The sequence below is a fragment of the Parasteatoda tepidariorum genome, chromosome 10 (genome assembly GCF_982258835.1).
Source record: "Parasteatoda tepidariorum strain Cologne lab strain chromosome 10, Ptep-v5.0, whole genome shotgun sequence".
Taxonomy (NCBI): domain Eukaryota; kingdom Metazoa; phylum Arthropoda; class Arachnida; order Araneae; family Theridiidae; genus Parasteatoda; species Parasteatoda tepidariorum.
In genome coordinates, this window is record NC_141764.1 from 21,635,630 (window position 1) to 21,651,612 (window position 15,983).

Sequence of the window (15,983 nt, forward strand, 5' to 3'; positions counted from 1 at the left end):
AATGAAATTGCTTGTTTTAAGTTTTTCGTAGTAAAAAGAGTTTAACTGTAAAAGTTAAAAAGTAGCATCTTGACCCGGACGTGATTTGAACACGCAACCTTCTGATCTGGAGTCAGACGCGCTACCGTTGCGCCACCGGGCCACGTTAGAAAACTTATACACCTGTAATTTAAATTACTTAGAGATATATAAAATTTGTTTTTGGAGATTCGAGCTTGTTACGATGGGAAATGCTGCTAAACCGTTTCTCAGGGATCAAACTGTTTTTAAATTGAAATATTACGTGGGAAAAAGAAATAAAATCATTCATATTGTCTAAACTCATCTATTAGTTAATTTCATTTATTGCCACAGAATGAAATTGCTTGTTTTAAGTTTTTGGTAGTAAAAAGAGTTTAACTGTAAAAGTTAAAAAGTAACATCTTGACCCGGACGTGATTTGAACACGCAACCTTCTGATTTGGAGTCAGACTCGCTACCGTTGCGCCACCGGTCCACGTTAGAAAACTTATACACCTATAATTTAAATTACTTAGAAATATATAAAATTTGTTTTTGGAGATTCGATCTTGTTACGATAGGAAATGCTGCTAAACCGTTTCTCAGGGATCAAACTGTTTTTTAAATTGAAATATTACGTGGGAAAAAGAAATAAAATCATTCATATTGTCTAAACTCATCTATTAGTTAATTTCATTTATTGCCACAGAATGAAATTGCTTGTTTTAAGTTTTTGGTAGTAAAAAGAGTTTAACTGTTAAAGTTAAAAAGTAACACATTGACCCGGACGTGATTTGAACACGCAACCTTCTGATCTGGAGTCAGACGCGCTACCGTTGCGCCACCGGGCCACGTTAGAAAACTTATACACCTATAATTTAATTTACTTAGAAATATGTAAAATTTGTTTTTGGAGATTGTTGTTACGATGGGAAATGCTGCTAAACCGTTTCTCAGGGATCAAACTGTTTTTAAATTGAAATATTACGTGGGAAAAAGAAATAAAATCATTCATATTGTCTAAACTCATCTATCAGTTAATTTTATTTATTGCCACAGAATGAAATTGCTTGTTTTAAGTTTTTCGTAGTAAAAAGAGTTTAACTGTAAAAGTTAAAAAGTAGCATCTTGACCCGGACGTGATTTGAACACGCAACCTTCTGATCTGGAGTCAGACGCGCTACCGTTGCGCCACCGGGCCACGTTAGAAAACTTATACACCTGTAATTTAAATTACTTAGAGATATATAAAATTTGTTTTTGGAGATTCGATCTTGTTACGATGGGAAATGCTGCTAAACCGTTTCTCAGGGATCAAACTGTTTTTAAATTGAAATATTACGTGGGAAAAAGAAATAAAATCATTCATATTGTCTAAACTCATCTATTAGTTAATTTCATTTATTGCCACAGAATGAAATTGCTTGTTTTAAGTTTTTGGTAGTAAAAAGAGTTTAACTGTAAAAGTTAAAAAGTAACATCTTGACCCGGACGTGATTTGAACACGCAACCTTCTGATTTGGAGTCAGACTCGCTACCGTTGCGCCACCGGTCCACGTTAGAAAACTTATACACCTATAATTTAAATTACTTAGAAATATATAAAATTTGTTTTTGGAGATTCGATCTTGTTACGATAGGAAATGCTGCTAAACCGTTTCTCAGGGATCAAACTGTTTTTAAATTGAAATATTACGTGGGAAAAAGAAATAAAATCATTCATATTGTCTAAACTCATCTATTAGTTAATTTCATTTATTGCCACAGAATGAAATTGCTTGTTTTAAGTTTTTGGTAGTAAAAAGAGTTTAACTGTTAAAGTTAAAAAGTAACACATTGACCCGGACGTGATTTGAACACGCAACCTTCTGATCTGGAGTCAGACGCGCTACCGTTGCGCCTCCGGGCCACGTTAGAAAACTTATACACCTATAATTTAAATTACTTAGAAATATGTAAAATTTGTTTTTGGAGATTCTTGTTACGATAGGAAATGCTGCTAAACCGTTTCTCAGGGATCAAACTGTTTTTAAATTGAAATATAACGTGGAAAAAAGAAATAAAATCATTCATATTGTCTAAACTCATCTATCAGTTAATTTTATTTATTGCCACAGAAAGAAATTGCTTGTTTTAAGTTTTTGGTAGTAAAAAGAGTTTAACTGTAAAAGTTAAAAAGTAACATATTGACCCGGACGTGATTTGAACACGCAACCTTCTGATCTGGAGTCAGACGCGCTACCGTTGCGCCACCGGGCCACGTTAGAAAGCTTATAAACCTATAATTTAATTTACTTAGAAATATGTAAAATTTGTTTTTGGAGATTGTTGTTACGATGGGAAATGCTGCTAAACAGTTTCTCAGGGATCAAACTGTTTTTAAATTGAAATATTACGTGGGAAAAAGAAATAAAATCATTCATATTGTCTAAACCAATCTATTAGTAAATTTTATTTATTGCCACAGAATGAAATTGCTTGTTTTAAGTTTTTGGTAGTAAAAAGAGTTTAACTGTAAAAGTTAAAAAGTAACACATTGACCCGGACGTGATTTGAACACGCAACCTTCTGATCTGGAGTCAGACGCGCTACCGTTGCGCCACCGGGCCACGTTAGAAAACTTATACACCTATAATTTAAATTACTTAGAAATATGTAAAATTTGTTTTGGGAGATTCTTGTTACGATAGGAAATTCTGCTAAACCGTTTCTCAGGGATCAAACTGTTTTTAAATTGAAATATTACGTGGAAAAAAGAAATAAAATCATTCATATTGTCTAAACTCATCTATCAGTTAATTTTATTTATTGCCACAGAATGAAATTGCTTGTTTTAAGTTTTTGGTAGTAAAAAGAGTTTAACTGTAAAAGTTAAAAAGTAAGATATTGACCTGGACGTGATTTGAACACGCAACCTTCTGATCTGGAGTCAGACGCGCTACAGTTGCGCCACCGGGCCACGTTAGAAAACTTATACACCTATAATTTAATTTACTTACAAATATGTAAAATTTGTTTTTGGAGATTGTTGTTACGATGGGAAATGCTGCTAAACTGTTTCTCAGGGATCAAACTGTTTTTAAATAGAAATATTACGTGGGAAAAAGAAATAAAATCATTCATATTGTCTAAACTCATCTATTAGTTAATTTCATTTATTGCCACAGAATGAAATTGCTTGTTTTAAGTTTTTGGTAGTAAAAAGAGTTTAACTGTAAAAGTTAAAAAGTAACATCTTGACCCGGACGTGATTTGAACACGCAACCTTCTGATTTGGAGTCAGACTCGCTACCGTTGCGCCACCGGTCCACGTTAGAAAACTTATACACCTATAATTTAAATTACTTAGAAATATATAAAATTTGTTTTTGGAGATTCGATCTTGTTACGATAGGAAATGCTGCTAAACCGTTTCTCAGGGATCAAACTGTTTTTAAATTGAAATATTACGTGGGAAAAAGAAATAAAATCATTCATATTGTCTAAACTCATCTATTAGTTAATTTCATTTATTGCCACAGAATGAAATTGCTTGTTTTAAGTTTTTGGTAGTAAAAAGAGTTTAACTGTTAAAGTTAAAAAGTAACACATTGACCCGGACGTGATTTGAACACGCAACCTTCTGATCTGGAGTCAGACGCGCTACCGTTGCGCCTCCGGGCCACGTTAGAAAACTTATACACCTATAATTTAAATTACTTAGAAATATGTAAAATTTGTTTTTGGAGATTCTTGTTACGATAGGAAATGCTGCTAAACCGTTTCTCAGGGATCAAACTGTTTTTAAATTGAAATATAACGTCGAAAAAAGAAATAAAATCATTCATATTGTCTAAACTCATCTATCAGTTAATTTTATTTATTGCCACAGAAAGAAATTGCTTGTTTTAAGTTTTTGGTAGTAAAAAGAGTTTAACTGTAAAAGTTAAAAAGTAACATATTGACCCGGACGTGATTTGAACACGCAACCTTCTGATCTGGAGTCAGACGCGCTACCGTTGCGCCACCGGGCCACGTTAGAAAGCTTATAAACCTATAATTTAATTTACTTAGAAATATGTAAAATTTGTTTTTGGAGATTGTTGTTACGATGGGAAATGCTGCTAAACAGTTTCTCAGGGATCAAACTGTTTTTAAATTGAAATATTACGTGGGAAAAAGAAATAAAATCATTCATATTGTCTAAACCAATCTATTAGTAAATTTTATTTATTGCCACAGAATGAAATTGCTTGTTTTAAGTTTTTGGTAGTAAAAAGAGTTTAACTGTAAAAGTTAAAAAGTAACACATTGACCCGGACGTGATTTGAACACGCAACCTTCTGATCTGGAGTCAGACGCGCTACCGTTGCGCCACCGGGCCACGTTAGAAAACTTATACACCTATAATTTAAATTACTTAGAAATATGTAAAATTTGTTTTGGGAGATTCTTGTTACGATAGGAAATTCTGCTAAACCGTTTCTCAGGGATCAAACTGTTTTTAAATTGAAATATTACGTGGAAAAAAGAAATAAAATCATTCATATTGTCTAAACTCATCTATCAGTTAATTTTATTTATTGCCACAGAATGAAATTGCTTGTTTTAAGTTTTTGGTAGTAAAAAGAGTTTAACTGTAAAAGTTAAAAAGTAAGATATTGACCTGGACGTGATTTGAACACGCAACCTTCTGATCTGGAGTCAGACGCGCTACAGTTGCGCCACCGGGCCACGTTAGAAAACTTATACACCTATAATTTAATTTACTTACAAATATGTAAAATTTGTTTTTGGAGATTGTTGTTACGATGGGAAATGCTGCTAAACTGTTTCTCAGGGATCAAACTGTTTTTAAATTGAAATATTACGTGGGAAAAAGAAATAAAATCATTCATATTGTCTAAACTCATCTATCAGTTAATTTTATTTATTGCCACAGAATGAAATTGCTTGTTTTAAGTTTTTGGTAGTAAAAAGAGTTTAACTGTAAAAGTTAAAAAGTAACATCTTGACCCGGACGTGATTTGAACACGCAACCTTCTGATCTGGAGTCAGACGCGCTACAGTTGCGCCACCGGGCCACGTTAGAAAACTTATACACCTATAATTTAATTTACTTACAAATATGTAAAATTTGTTTTTGGAGATTGTTGTTACGATGGGAAATGCTGCTAAACTGTTTCTCAGGGATCAAACTGTTTTTAAATTGAAATATTACGTGGGAAAAAGAAATAAAATCATTCATATTGTCTAAACTCATCTATCAGTTAATTTTATTTATTGCCACAGAATGAAATTGCTTGTTTTAAGTTTTTGGTAGTAAAAAGAGTTTAACTGTAAAAGTTAAAAAGTAACATCTTGACCCGGACGTGATTTGAACACGCAACCTTCTGATTTGGAGTCAGACTCGCTACCGTTGCGCCACCGGTCCACGTTAGAAAACTTATACACCTATAATTTAAATTACTTAGAAATATATAAAATTTGTTTTTGGAGATTCGATCTTGTTACGATAGGAAATGCTGCTAAACCGTTTCTCAGGGATCAAACTGTTTTTAAATTGAAATATTACGTGGGAAAAAGAAATAAAATCATTCATATTGTCTAAACTCATCTATTAGTTAATTTTATTTATTGCCACAGAATGAAATTGCTTGTTTTAAGCTTTTGGTAGTAAAAAGAGTTTAACTGTAAAAGTTAAAAAGTAACACATTGACCCGGACGTGATTTGAACACGCAACCTTCTGATCTGGAGTCAGCCGCGCTACAGTTGCGCCACCGGGCCACGTTCGAAAACTTATACACCTATAATTTAATTTACTTAGAAATATGTAAAATTTGTTTTTGGAGATTGTTGTTACGATGGGAAATGCTGCTAAACAGTTTCTCAGGGATCAAACTGTTTTTAAATTGAAATATTACGTGGGAAAAAGAAATAAAATCATTCATATTGTCTAAACTCATCTATAGGTTAATTTTATTTATTGAATCAGAATGAAATGCCTTGTTTTAAATTTTAAGTAGTAGAAATATTTCAACTGTAAAAGTTAAAAAGAAACATTTTTAACCAGGACGTGATTTGAACACGCAACCTTCTGATCTGGAGTCTGACACGCGACCGTTGCGCCCCCGGGCCACGGTGGAAAGCTTATACACCAGTAATTTAAGTTTCTTTGAAATATATAAAATTTGTTTTTGGAAATTTTTTTTAAGTTAGGAAATACTGCTAAACTTTTTCAGGGATCAAATTGTTTTTAAATTGAAATATTGCGTGGGAAAAAGTAATAAAATCATTCATATTGTCTAAATTGATGAATTGGTTATTTTTATTTATTTCTCAAAATGAAATGATTTGTTTTAAGTAGCAAAAACAGTTAGACTGTAAAAGTAAGAAAGTAACATTTTAAACCTTGACGTGATTTGAGCACACAACCTTCTGATCGGGAGTCAGACGTGCTACTGCTGCGCCTCCGGGACAGGTTTAAATTTAATTCACCTTTAATTCGTTAGTTTATTTATAAGTATAAATGGTACTTAGATATAAAATTTGTTTTTGGAGATTTTTCTTCCGTTAGGAAATATTGCAAAACTTTTTTCAGGGGTCAATTGGTTTTTCAATTGAAATATTACGCTTTTAAATATATTCATAATATCTAAACTCATCTGGTTGTCAATTTCATTCATTGCTTCAAGAGAAAATACTTTGTTTTAAGCATTTAGTTGTAAAAACTGTTGAACAACAAATGTTTCAAAATTATGTTTGTTTTTTTGTCCCAGACGGGATTTGTTGTTGTTGTTGTTAATTTACGTCGCACTAGACTTGCACAATGGGCTATTGGCGACGGTCTGGGAAACATCTCGGAGGATGATCCGAAGACATGCATCACAATTTTGATCCTCTGCAGAGGCGGTGGCGCCTCCGCTTTGACCCCAGACGTGATTTAAACACTAAATTTTCTGATCTGGAGTGAGACGTGCTACTGTTGCGCCGCCGGTGACGTTGAGAAGCTCTTGCACCTGTAATTCAAGTCATTCAGATATATCTTTAATTTTGTAGTTGTATGTAATGAAATAGTGTTATGCGAAACAAATTTACTCTATGTTAATTAACTTTATATTGAATTTTTACATTTAAGTTTTTAAATTTGTCCTCTCCTTCTTATGATACATAACTCATTTTTTATGAAAAATTTATAAAAAATTAAGGATTGTGATATACTTTTATGTCAATCATATCGATATTATATACATTTACAATAATTGTCATAATTGTTTAGTGCTTCGTTTTGACAAATTTATTAAGAATTGTTTTTATCTCGTTTTCCTTCATGTCTCTGGTCCTGTTTTCCTATTGTCTCTTAATATTTTTTGATACCTTTGCTTGTTTTCCTATTATGTCCTGTAGCTTGTCTTGTTACCTTTATTTAGAGTTAATTTTGCCGTATTTTAAATTTTTGGAAAAAATCTTGTCTCCTTTTTTATATTTTTGAAAAGGTAACTAAGTTGTTGTTTTTGAGAGAAACTTAGAGATTTAATTGATAGTGTTAAACTAGATTTTCCTTACTTTTTTCAGTAAAAATTCATGATACTATTAGTCTCTAAGGTTACTGATTTAGGTTTTCCTTCTCACCATATATTTTCTATTGAAAACTACCTCTTAGAGTAAATTCCAGTGAAAGGTTATATTTATAAGGTGCAAGTGAAGCCATAACTCAATTGGCAAGTGAAGCCATAATTAATTGGGTTCCATCCCTGCCAGCCGAAGACTCATGGGGATGTAACAATATGTAAATGGGGATAACTAAATGGGGATGTAACAATATGTAAACAATTATGTAAAAATATGAAAACTTATACTAATAGGCATGACATCAGTTTGCTGCCAGCGTTATCCACAAAATACTAATAACCTTAAAATGTTTGCAATTGTTTTTATACAATTTTAAAGATATAATTTTGAGAATTCAACACAAGTATTAAATACTAGAGTAAACTTTTATTACTTTAAAAGAATGTCTAAGGAAAACATTAGGGTCTTATGTTATGTAAAACATTACATAAAGCAGATCAATAATGAAACATTGATTTTCGTTTTTTTTAATTTTTTATTTTTTTATTTTTCAAATTTTTTTATCATTATTATACTTATATCACATTATAATCAATAGTCGTACAATATCTTTGAGTTTTTATGACATAGTCGGGAAAGTTCTCAGTTTCGAAAAAAGAGTCCACCCTTTTAATGGCTCATGTCGCACAAAGTGAGTCCATCCTTTCAGGGGCTCATATCACATAATGGTCAATAGTCGTTCAATATCTTTGAGTTTTTATGACATAGTCGAGAAAGTTTTCAGTTTCAAGAAAGAGTCCACCCTTTTAGGGGCTCATGTCACACAAAAGAGTCCACCCTTTTAGGGGCTCATATCACACAAAAAGAGTCCATCCTTTTAGGGGCTCATATCACACAAAGAGTCCACCCTTCCAGGGGCTCATATCACACAAAAGAAGTCCACCCTTTTAGGGGCTCACTTCACGCTATATTCAACAGTCCTTCAATAACTTTAAGTCTTTCTGGCACAGTCGGGGGAAAGTTTTCCATTTCAAATAAAGAGTCCATTTGCTAAGGGGCTCATGTCACTCAAAAATTATGCGTCGAATTCTTCACATTTCTGTTGAAAATGTCCAGAAAGTAGTGACGCTCAAAGTATGGACAATTTAGTCCTTACAATTATTTGGATCATCATTTTGGATCTCGGAATTGCCAGTGTCATTAGGATCACTGGAGAAGGCTGCATCCAGATTTACTGGCTGTAAAATAGTGAACAGTAAAATAAAATTTCTGAACATCAATTCACAGATCATGTATAACTAATATAATGAAAAAATGGCTTAAATGAAAAAGTTCTTAAGCAAAACATTGAAAACAAGAAACGAAATGTAACAGCATGTTACATTTTCGTATTTTTTGAGTATAGCCAAGTTGTCACAAAAATATAAATCTAAGTACATCTGCGTAAATTTAGAGAGAAATAAAATTCAGTTCTAAGTAGTTCTACGTTAATTAAAAAAATTAAATTAAGTTAATAGTAGATTTTTAAAATGCAACAAATATGTAAGCAAATTTAAAAAAAGTAAAATTTTAAAAACTCAATAGTTTTTGTCTGTGTATTTCAAATAGACTCTCTTTACCTATTGGTCTATTTATAGAATAAAAATAGGCACTTTATCATTGCTTTAAAAACTTGATTTTTAGTGTTAAGAGAATTATAAATAATTATAAAATTTCAACTAATTTTTCTAAAAATCATTTTGCTAGTGAGGAATTTTAAAAGAATTTTGTGTTGACCCCCCCCCACATAGGTCAGACTAACAATATTTATACTATTTCCTCTAAAAAAATCTATATTGAACTTTTAAATGAGAAATTAAAGGTTGGCTGAATAAAAGGTTGGCTGAAATGAAATTAATTTCTGTATAAGCCTTTAGAAGAATAAATATTGACATACACTAAATAAAATTCTAAATTATAATAGAGGAATGTTTTAAAAGTGTACTACTACTCTATACCAAAAAGGCCATTTTGAGTGCATGATTTTGATATGTTTGAAAGTTTATTTGATAATTTTTTGAATTTTTTATTCTTTTATTTTTTTTTCGAAAATAGAAATGTCAGCTTTAGATATGTAATGAAATGTAATCCTGGTTGTTCTACCAGATACTAACGAAAAAAGTTTGGTAACTATTTTATCTCTTGAGATTTGAAAAATACGTTTTTCTGAATGAAAATGAAAGATATATGATTAGAAAAGCTACATCCTCTTCTATTGCTTGAAAATTTAGCATCATAACCTCAAAATTTATAAAAAAAACTTCTACTCTACCTATTTTTGTTTACTTTTTTAAAAAGGAAAAAAAAACTTGACTAGCGCAAAATCTAACTCTTAGTCAGTGTTCTCAAGAACTTTCAATTCAATTATATCGATCTGTTATCATTGGGATTTGAAAATGAAAAAAAAATTGAAGCTGCTTACTCTTAAATCAAACAATCCACACAAGCCTCATTACTATGTTTCTTCAATAGCCCCACGAAGACTTATGTTTGTTAATGCCTAATGATACGATTTAAGCTGGCTAGGAGATGGTAGGTTACATGCACGCATATAAGTAGAATAAGAAAATTTTGCCATTATTTAGTTGGATTTATAAAAATAGAATCGAGAAATAAAAATAAATTACTTATAAAATGAGCATTAATGATACAAGCAAGCAATATTAAATTACCTGAGCCAAATTGAGATCCAGGTATTCTGATCCAATTCTTCCCACGAAGGGTTTAATCACATCGTAGTTGTCCAACACAACATCTTTAAAAAAAGATTTGTGGTTGAAGGGCTTTCCCTTCTTTTTCTCAACCACACCATCTTCCTTCAAATAGCCATACTTTTTGACGCCAGATCTTTTGACGTTGACTCTAAAATGAAAATTAAAATGACAGAACACAGGCTTTAATCATCCGTTTTATCCGATAAAACTATGATTTCATGCTTTACTACCTTAAATAAATTTTATGCGAAAAGTATAAGAATAATCCACAAAAAAATAAATAAAAAAAAACAAAAAAAAAAAACAAAAAAACATTTAACTACTGAGTTGAGTTTTAAGGATAATTCACTATTCAATATTTTCAAATAATACCTTATATTATATTTTGTGACTAAAAATAAACCAATATTTATGAAAATAAAACAAGAACCAATCACATAACGGTAAAAAAAAACAAGCGGAAACCCGATGGTGACGTCAGGGAAAGTAAAGACAGCAAAAAATATAATAGTAACCAAAAAAAGGGGGTTTCACTAAAATTGAACGAAAGTTGAGCTGTAGTGTAGAATCGGAGGCTCCTTGGTTTGGCGATAATTTTCGTTTAGTTTTGCTGAAATCACATTTCTCGGTACTAGGATATACTTTGTAATCTTTGATTTTAACGACGTCGCCTATGGCTTAACTCAATTTACCTTTATGTGATTTACATATATATTCGTTTATTTGCAAATCGCCAAAAACGATTGTAAACTATTACCAAAAATTGACACTTAAATTAAACAGTCCCTGACTTTACACCTTAACCATTGTTATTTCACAGCTGTATTTATGAAAATCTGATACTGCGATAAAAAATAAATTTCATTAACATAATCGTAACTAACTATTTTTGGAGAGTTAATCAGTCAATCGTCAAAAATAATTTTTATAAAAAAACATATTTAAATTTAACCATTTTTTATACTTTGCTTTTAGTTGCAAAATAAAGGTAACTCGAAATCCAAATTACAGATGTAATATTGTAGAGCAAAATTCTGTTAACTATAATAGGTACTAAACACTCATAAAACATGTACTGCTTAACTTTATAATATTTGTTTATTCTTTATTACTTGCATATTTGATTTTAATTCAAATTAATATATTAAAAAATGATTAATTAAGTAATAATTTGACTTACATTTGCTTTCTTATCCACTTTTTTACACCAAAAGGCATTTTGAAATATCTCAAAGCACTTAATCAAACCTCTTTTTATAGCAGTTCAATCAAGAATGAAACTTTTTTTTGGAACATCGCTATTGTAACAATTGATATTATTTGTTAGCATTGTTAGAATGGGTAAAAACCATCACCATTGTTAACAATTATACATCGTTAATTGTTTTTTTAGTAAATGCATCATTGTTGACATATTTTTATTTTTAATTGTTGAGATTGGAAATTGTAAACAGATTCAATTAAAGATATTTAGAAATGTTTTAATGGAAGTTTTTTAATGGGAATTAATTTTAGCTGGAGTTCTGTGCCTGAAGCCAGTAACAGTTAAAATTTAATAGCTATTTTAATAGGGCATGCAATTGTATCGCGATTTTCCATCTAATCTAAGATTAGATTCCACTGAGACCGATTTTCGGTTTTTGGCAATGACAAACGTCAAAAACTTATGAAAACATCAAGAACTATCAAAAATTTAAATGTGAATATTAAATAATCCGTTTGAAGTTTTTGATGTTAAATTTAAAATATTAAAGTAATGTAGGTTTGAATATATGCTTATGTTAAAACAAATATTTACCAGTCAATATTTCAAGTCAGAAATTATAGTTATAAGCAACATTTTTTCCCCCTTAACCCATTTAAATTTTCAGTTAGTAACCAGTGTCCGGTAGACTCTGATAACTTAGTAGCCACTTTCTCCTCGAACCTACTCCATCGATTACCAATGCTGATAGATCCTATTCATTTAATAGCCACTTTAGGTCCATCTTTTTGCTTGAATTGAATTATGTGTTTTTTTAAAAAAAAATCATATTACAAATAATCTAAGATTATTAAAAGTTAATTCAATAACATAAACAATATTAATGCATGACAATATTTAGTTAAACATACTGACTTGACTTCACCATCCAAGAAAATTCGATACGCATTACAGAAATATTTTTCCAAAAGAAAAAAAAATATATATATATATATATATATATATATATATATATATATATATATATACACCAAAATAAATAAATACAAGAAAACACGAAGAAAGTTAGGAAAAACAATAAGTTTGTATAATTTGTATAATTTTTCCATGTGCAAATCTATTTCGGACCAATCCGTGGCTAAAATTATCTACTAAAAATTTTTTCTTTGTTAATTTTTATAATTTTTCCATGTGCAAATCCATTTCGGGCAAATCAGTGGGTAAAATTATTTACTAAAAATTTCTGTATTAATTTTTCCATGTGCAAATCCATTTCGGGCAAATCCGTGTTAAAATTATCTATTAAAATTTTTTTTTCTTTGATAATTTATATAATTTTTCCATGTGCAAATATATGTCGGGTAAATCCGTGGCTAAAATTATTTGCAAAACATGCAATTTATGTTTCTCTTTTCTATTTTATATTTTTTCTTAAATAAATATTTATTTTCTAATATTATTTATGGTCAACTATTTAAATTATCCAGTATAATATTACCTTGCGCACATCCATTTCGGGTCCATCCTTGGTAACTAACAAATCAATGCACAGCATAGCAAATCACTTCAGCAATGCAGTAAGAACGGCAGTTTAAAATCCTCTATTTACACAAAATTGTTTTCATATTTTGTAATCTGGCAATGTTGTTGCGAAAACATTTTTAAATCATTCTTGAAAAATTTCCCGTTCATGTAAGTACATCTGATTTCGCTACTCGCTTTATAGTTTTTGTTTTGTTTTATACTGTTTTTTCTTTTTCTTCTATTTCATTTTCTGTTTTTACGTGTTATTTTTACTTATTGTGTTCGATTTAATTTGTTGTAATTTTTGTAAAAAATTTTTTTGAGTGCTCCTCACACTATTGTATTAATATATTTTGCTTCGGCTATATTGATACAATATAAGAAAGCACTCTTTTTGCGGATATAATCGTGTGGACTGATGAAAAGATTATATCTTTTATTTTCCGGTTTCTTTAAAAAAAAATTTCATCCTTTTTTTTTTTTTAATCAGATGTTTGTTATTTTTTTCATTATTATTTCCCCCCCCCCTTTTGCATATGTCAATAATTTTCCTTTGTTTTATCTTCATTTTGAACTTATATATATACATATATATATATATATATATATATATATATATATAAAAGTATATATATATATATATATATATATATATATATATATATATATATATATATATATATATATATATATATATAAAAGTATATATATATATATATATATATATATATAAAATTTTTTTTTTTGAAAACGGAAGCTTTGTCGCCGATTGGTACGTAAACATGGTCCGATTTTTCTCCTAACCCTTTCAATTTTTCAGCTGTGGGTTGAAACATCCTGCACTATTATGTACAGTTCAATAACAAAAAAAAAGGGATTACTCTGAGTAACTTTTAATTTAATGAACGGATCTCCACGCTCTAGTACTCAGTCTTAATGGTTTGAAGGAGTGACTTCAACTATTACTATTCCTCTATTATTTTATTTAATAACAGCCGGAAAGATTTTAAATTGTAAAATGTACTATTTTTCACATCATTTTAAAGTATGCAATTTTAAATGGAAAATTAATTATTGTATCTTGTTGTTTTCATTCACTTCCAAAAAAATGGTTTTCACCATCAAATCTGACATCATTTTTTGGTTTTGGTTTTTCCTGTTTGACGGGCAGAATTCGACGAGAAAACAAATATTTGATGAGAAAACAATTTCATAATTATCAGGAAGTGCATTATCATCTAAAAATTTGCATTCCTTTCCAGAACTATCAGACAGGTAAATATATTTAGGCAAGCCCATTCCAACCACAATCAATGCTTGTGTTTTCACACTCACTGTGTTGAAAGGGAGAGAAAGTGACAAGATAATTAGTCTATAATTCGTGCCAAATCTCTCATTCCAGGATCGAAGAACAGGGCGATCATTATCAGCTACATGTAACTATTTTCTTAATCAGCCTTTGCCAGTAGGTATTAAAGAGTCCTCTTGCCATCAGGCTAACCATTGTAAAGTCTAAAAATATTAAAAAGATAATTGGTTTGCAAAAGCATAAATTAAATAAATAAACACATAAAGAGATAAATTTAAAAAAATAAATAACAGACGATAAAATTAGAACACCATTCACCACCTACTTTTTGATTGTGCACGCTTCCGGGCACTCCGAGGGGATATCTTTACTAATAAAACTGAGCATCAGATCTTCTCAAGTAATGACTGCAAAAATATCGTCAAGGAAATCATTAGGGTCACACTAGAAGATCTACTAAAAATTAATCAGGTCTAGTCTCACCGGCCCTCCTCTCCAGTTCTTCATTCGTTCTTCCAGTAGAGCCATCGGCCGGCATCCGGGCACGCTTGCTTTTACTCTTGTGTTTTAGTCTTGACTTGCATACCTCTCCGGCCCTGACTTGTTGCTAGTTTTAACTTTTAAATTTTAAATCTTTTGAGCGCATGTAACCCTTTTGTATTACCACTGGTTGGTTTTATTTTCATGAGTCCGTATTGTAAATTTTGTATCTGATGGCCTGTTGCCATCCATCCACTTCATGTAAATTTTGTATTTTGTGTTTTTAATGCCTCTCCCGTATGCCCATAGATGGGCGGGTCAGGGACATACAATAAATAATACAGGTAGATCACGATGAATTCGTTAAAGCTCAACAGGAAAGTGCCGAGTTAAAATCAGTTTTTAAAACTGTGGAAGAAGTTATTCAGAATCAAAACAGTAAACATCGCTATCTGGTTGAAAGAAAACTTCTTTTTAACTGCCAAGAAGGACGATTAGGAGAAGAAAAAAAACTTTTAGTTATACCTGAGAAATTTAGAAGCCGAATTTTAAAGTTATGTCATGAAAGTACTTCCGGACACCTTGGCGTAACCAAATCCAAAGATAGATTGGCGCGATATTATTTTTGGCCAAAATGCTATAAAGAGATGGAAGAATTCGTACGAACGTGCGATAGTTGTCAAAAAGCGGGGAAACCAAACGATAAAAAAAAGGCTCCTTTAAAAATTGTACCGGTCATACAGGAAATATTCTCAAAACTAAACGTTGATGCAGTTGGTCCTCTTCCCACCACGCCAAGTGGAAAAAGATACTTGATTACAGCCATTTGTATGTCGTCAAAATATCCAGAAGCAATCCCAGTGAATGATATAGGATCTGTGTCGGTGACTGATGCCCTACTTAATATTTTTTGTAGAACTGGTTTCCCACGACAAGTCCAATGCGATCAAGGAACTTCTTTTATGAGCATGCTAACAACTGAGTTTTTTGATCGATTTGGCATAAAGGTTCGGCATAGTTCCGTTCATCACCCACAGTCGAATCCCGTAGAAAGATTTCATAGAACTATCAAGCGGATCTTACGGGTACTTTGTTTGGAGTCTAGTTCTGACTGGGAGAAGTTTTTGCTATTTGCCCTTTTGGCTTTGAGAACTATAACAC

The 15,983-nt window shown here is 31.0% G+C and overlaps 1 protein-coding gene and 16 non-coding genes across 17 annotated transcripts in view; 1 reads left to right on the forward strand and 16 right to left on the reverse strand.

The window, feature by feature from the left end:
* The window catches only part of LOC107446022 (uncharacterized), a 194,463-nt gene that overhangs the window by 136,291 nt on the left and 42,189 nt on the right, over positions 1 to 15,983 (forward strand). The gene's annotated exons all lie outside the window — the stretch shown is intronic.
* TRNAW-CCA (transfer RNA tryptophan (anticodon CCA)) lies at positions 71 to 142 on the reverse strand. The gene has a single exon. It is a non-coding gene; the product is annotated as a tRNA-Trp (tRNA).
* On the reverse strand, positions 425 to 496 carry TRNAW-CCA (transfer RNA tryptophan (anticodon CCA)). The gene has a single exon. It is a non-coding gene; the product is annotated as a tRNA-Trp (tRNA).
* On the reverse strand, positions 780 to 851 carry TRNAW-CCA (transfer RNA tryptophan (anticodon CCA)). Its single transcript has one exon. It is a non-coding gene; the product is annotated as a tRNA-Trp (tRNA).
* On the reverse strand, positions 1,130 to 1,201 carry TRNAW-CCA (transfer RNA tryptophan (anticodon CCA)). The gene has a single exon. It is a non-coding gene; the product is annotated as a tRNA-Trp (tRNA).
* TRNAW-CCA (transfer RNA tryptophan (anticodon CCA)) lies at positions 1,484 to 1,555 on the reverse strand. Its single transcript has one exon. It is a non-coding gene; the product is annotated as a tRNA-Trp (tRNA).
* On the reverse strand, positions 1,838 to 1,909 carry TRNAW-CCA (transfer RNA tryptophan (anticodon CCA)). Its single transcript has one exon. It is a non-coding gene; the product is annotated as a tRNA-Trp (tRNA).
* On the reverse strand, positions 2,188 to 2,259 carry TRNAW-CCA (transfer RNA tryptophan (anticodon CCA)). Its single transcript has one exon. It is a non-coding gene; the product is annotated as a tRNA-Trp (tRNA).
* TRNAW-CCA (transfer RNA tryptophan (anticodon CCA)) lies at positions 2,538 to 2,609 on the reverse strand. Its single transcript has one exon. It is a non-coding gene; the product is annotated as a tRNA-Trp (tRNA).
* On the reverse strand, positions 2,888 to 2,959 carry TRNAW-CCA (transfer RNA tryptophan (anticodon CCA)). The gene has a single exon. It is a non-coding gene; the product is annotated as a tRNA-Trp (tRNA).
* On the reverse strand, positions 3,238 to 3,309 carry TRNAW-CCA (transfer RNA tryptophan (anticodon CCA)). The gene has a single exon. It is a non-coding gene; the product is annotated as a tRNA-Trp (tRNA).
* TRNAW-CCA (transfer RNA tryptophan (anticodon CCA)) lies at positions 3,592 to 3,663 on the reverse strand. Its single transcript has one exon. It is a non-coding gene; the product is annotated as a tRNA-Trp (tRNA).
* On the reverse strand, positions 3,942 to 4,013 carry TRNAW-CCA (transfer RNA tryptophan (anticodon CCA)). The gene has a single exon. It is a non-coding gene; the product is annotated as a tRNA-Trp (tRNA).
* Positions 4,292 to 4,363, reverse strand: TRNAW-CCA (transfer RNA tryptophan (anticodon CCA)). The gene has a single exon. It is a non-coding gene; the product is annotated as a tRNA-Trp (tRNA).
* Positions 4,642 to 4,713, reverse strand: TRNAW-CCA (transfer RNA tryptophan (anticodon CCA)). The gene has a single exon. It is a non-coding gene; the product is annotated as a tRNA-Trp (tRNA).
* On the reverse strand, positions 4,992 to 5,063 carry TRNAW-CCA (transfer RNA tryptophan (anticodon CCA)). The gene has a single exon. It is a non-coding gene; the product is annotated as a tRNA-Trp (tRNA).
* On the reverse strand, positions 5,342 to 5,413 carry TRNAW-CCA (transfer RNA tryptophan (anticodon CCA)). Its single transcript has one exon. It is a non-coding gene; the product is annotated as a tRNA-Trp (tRNA).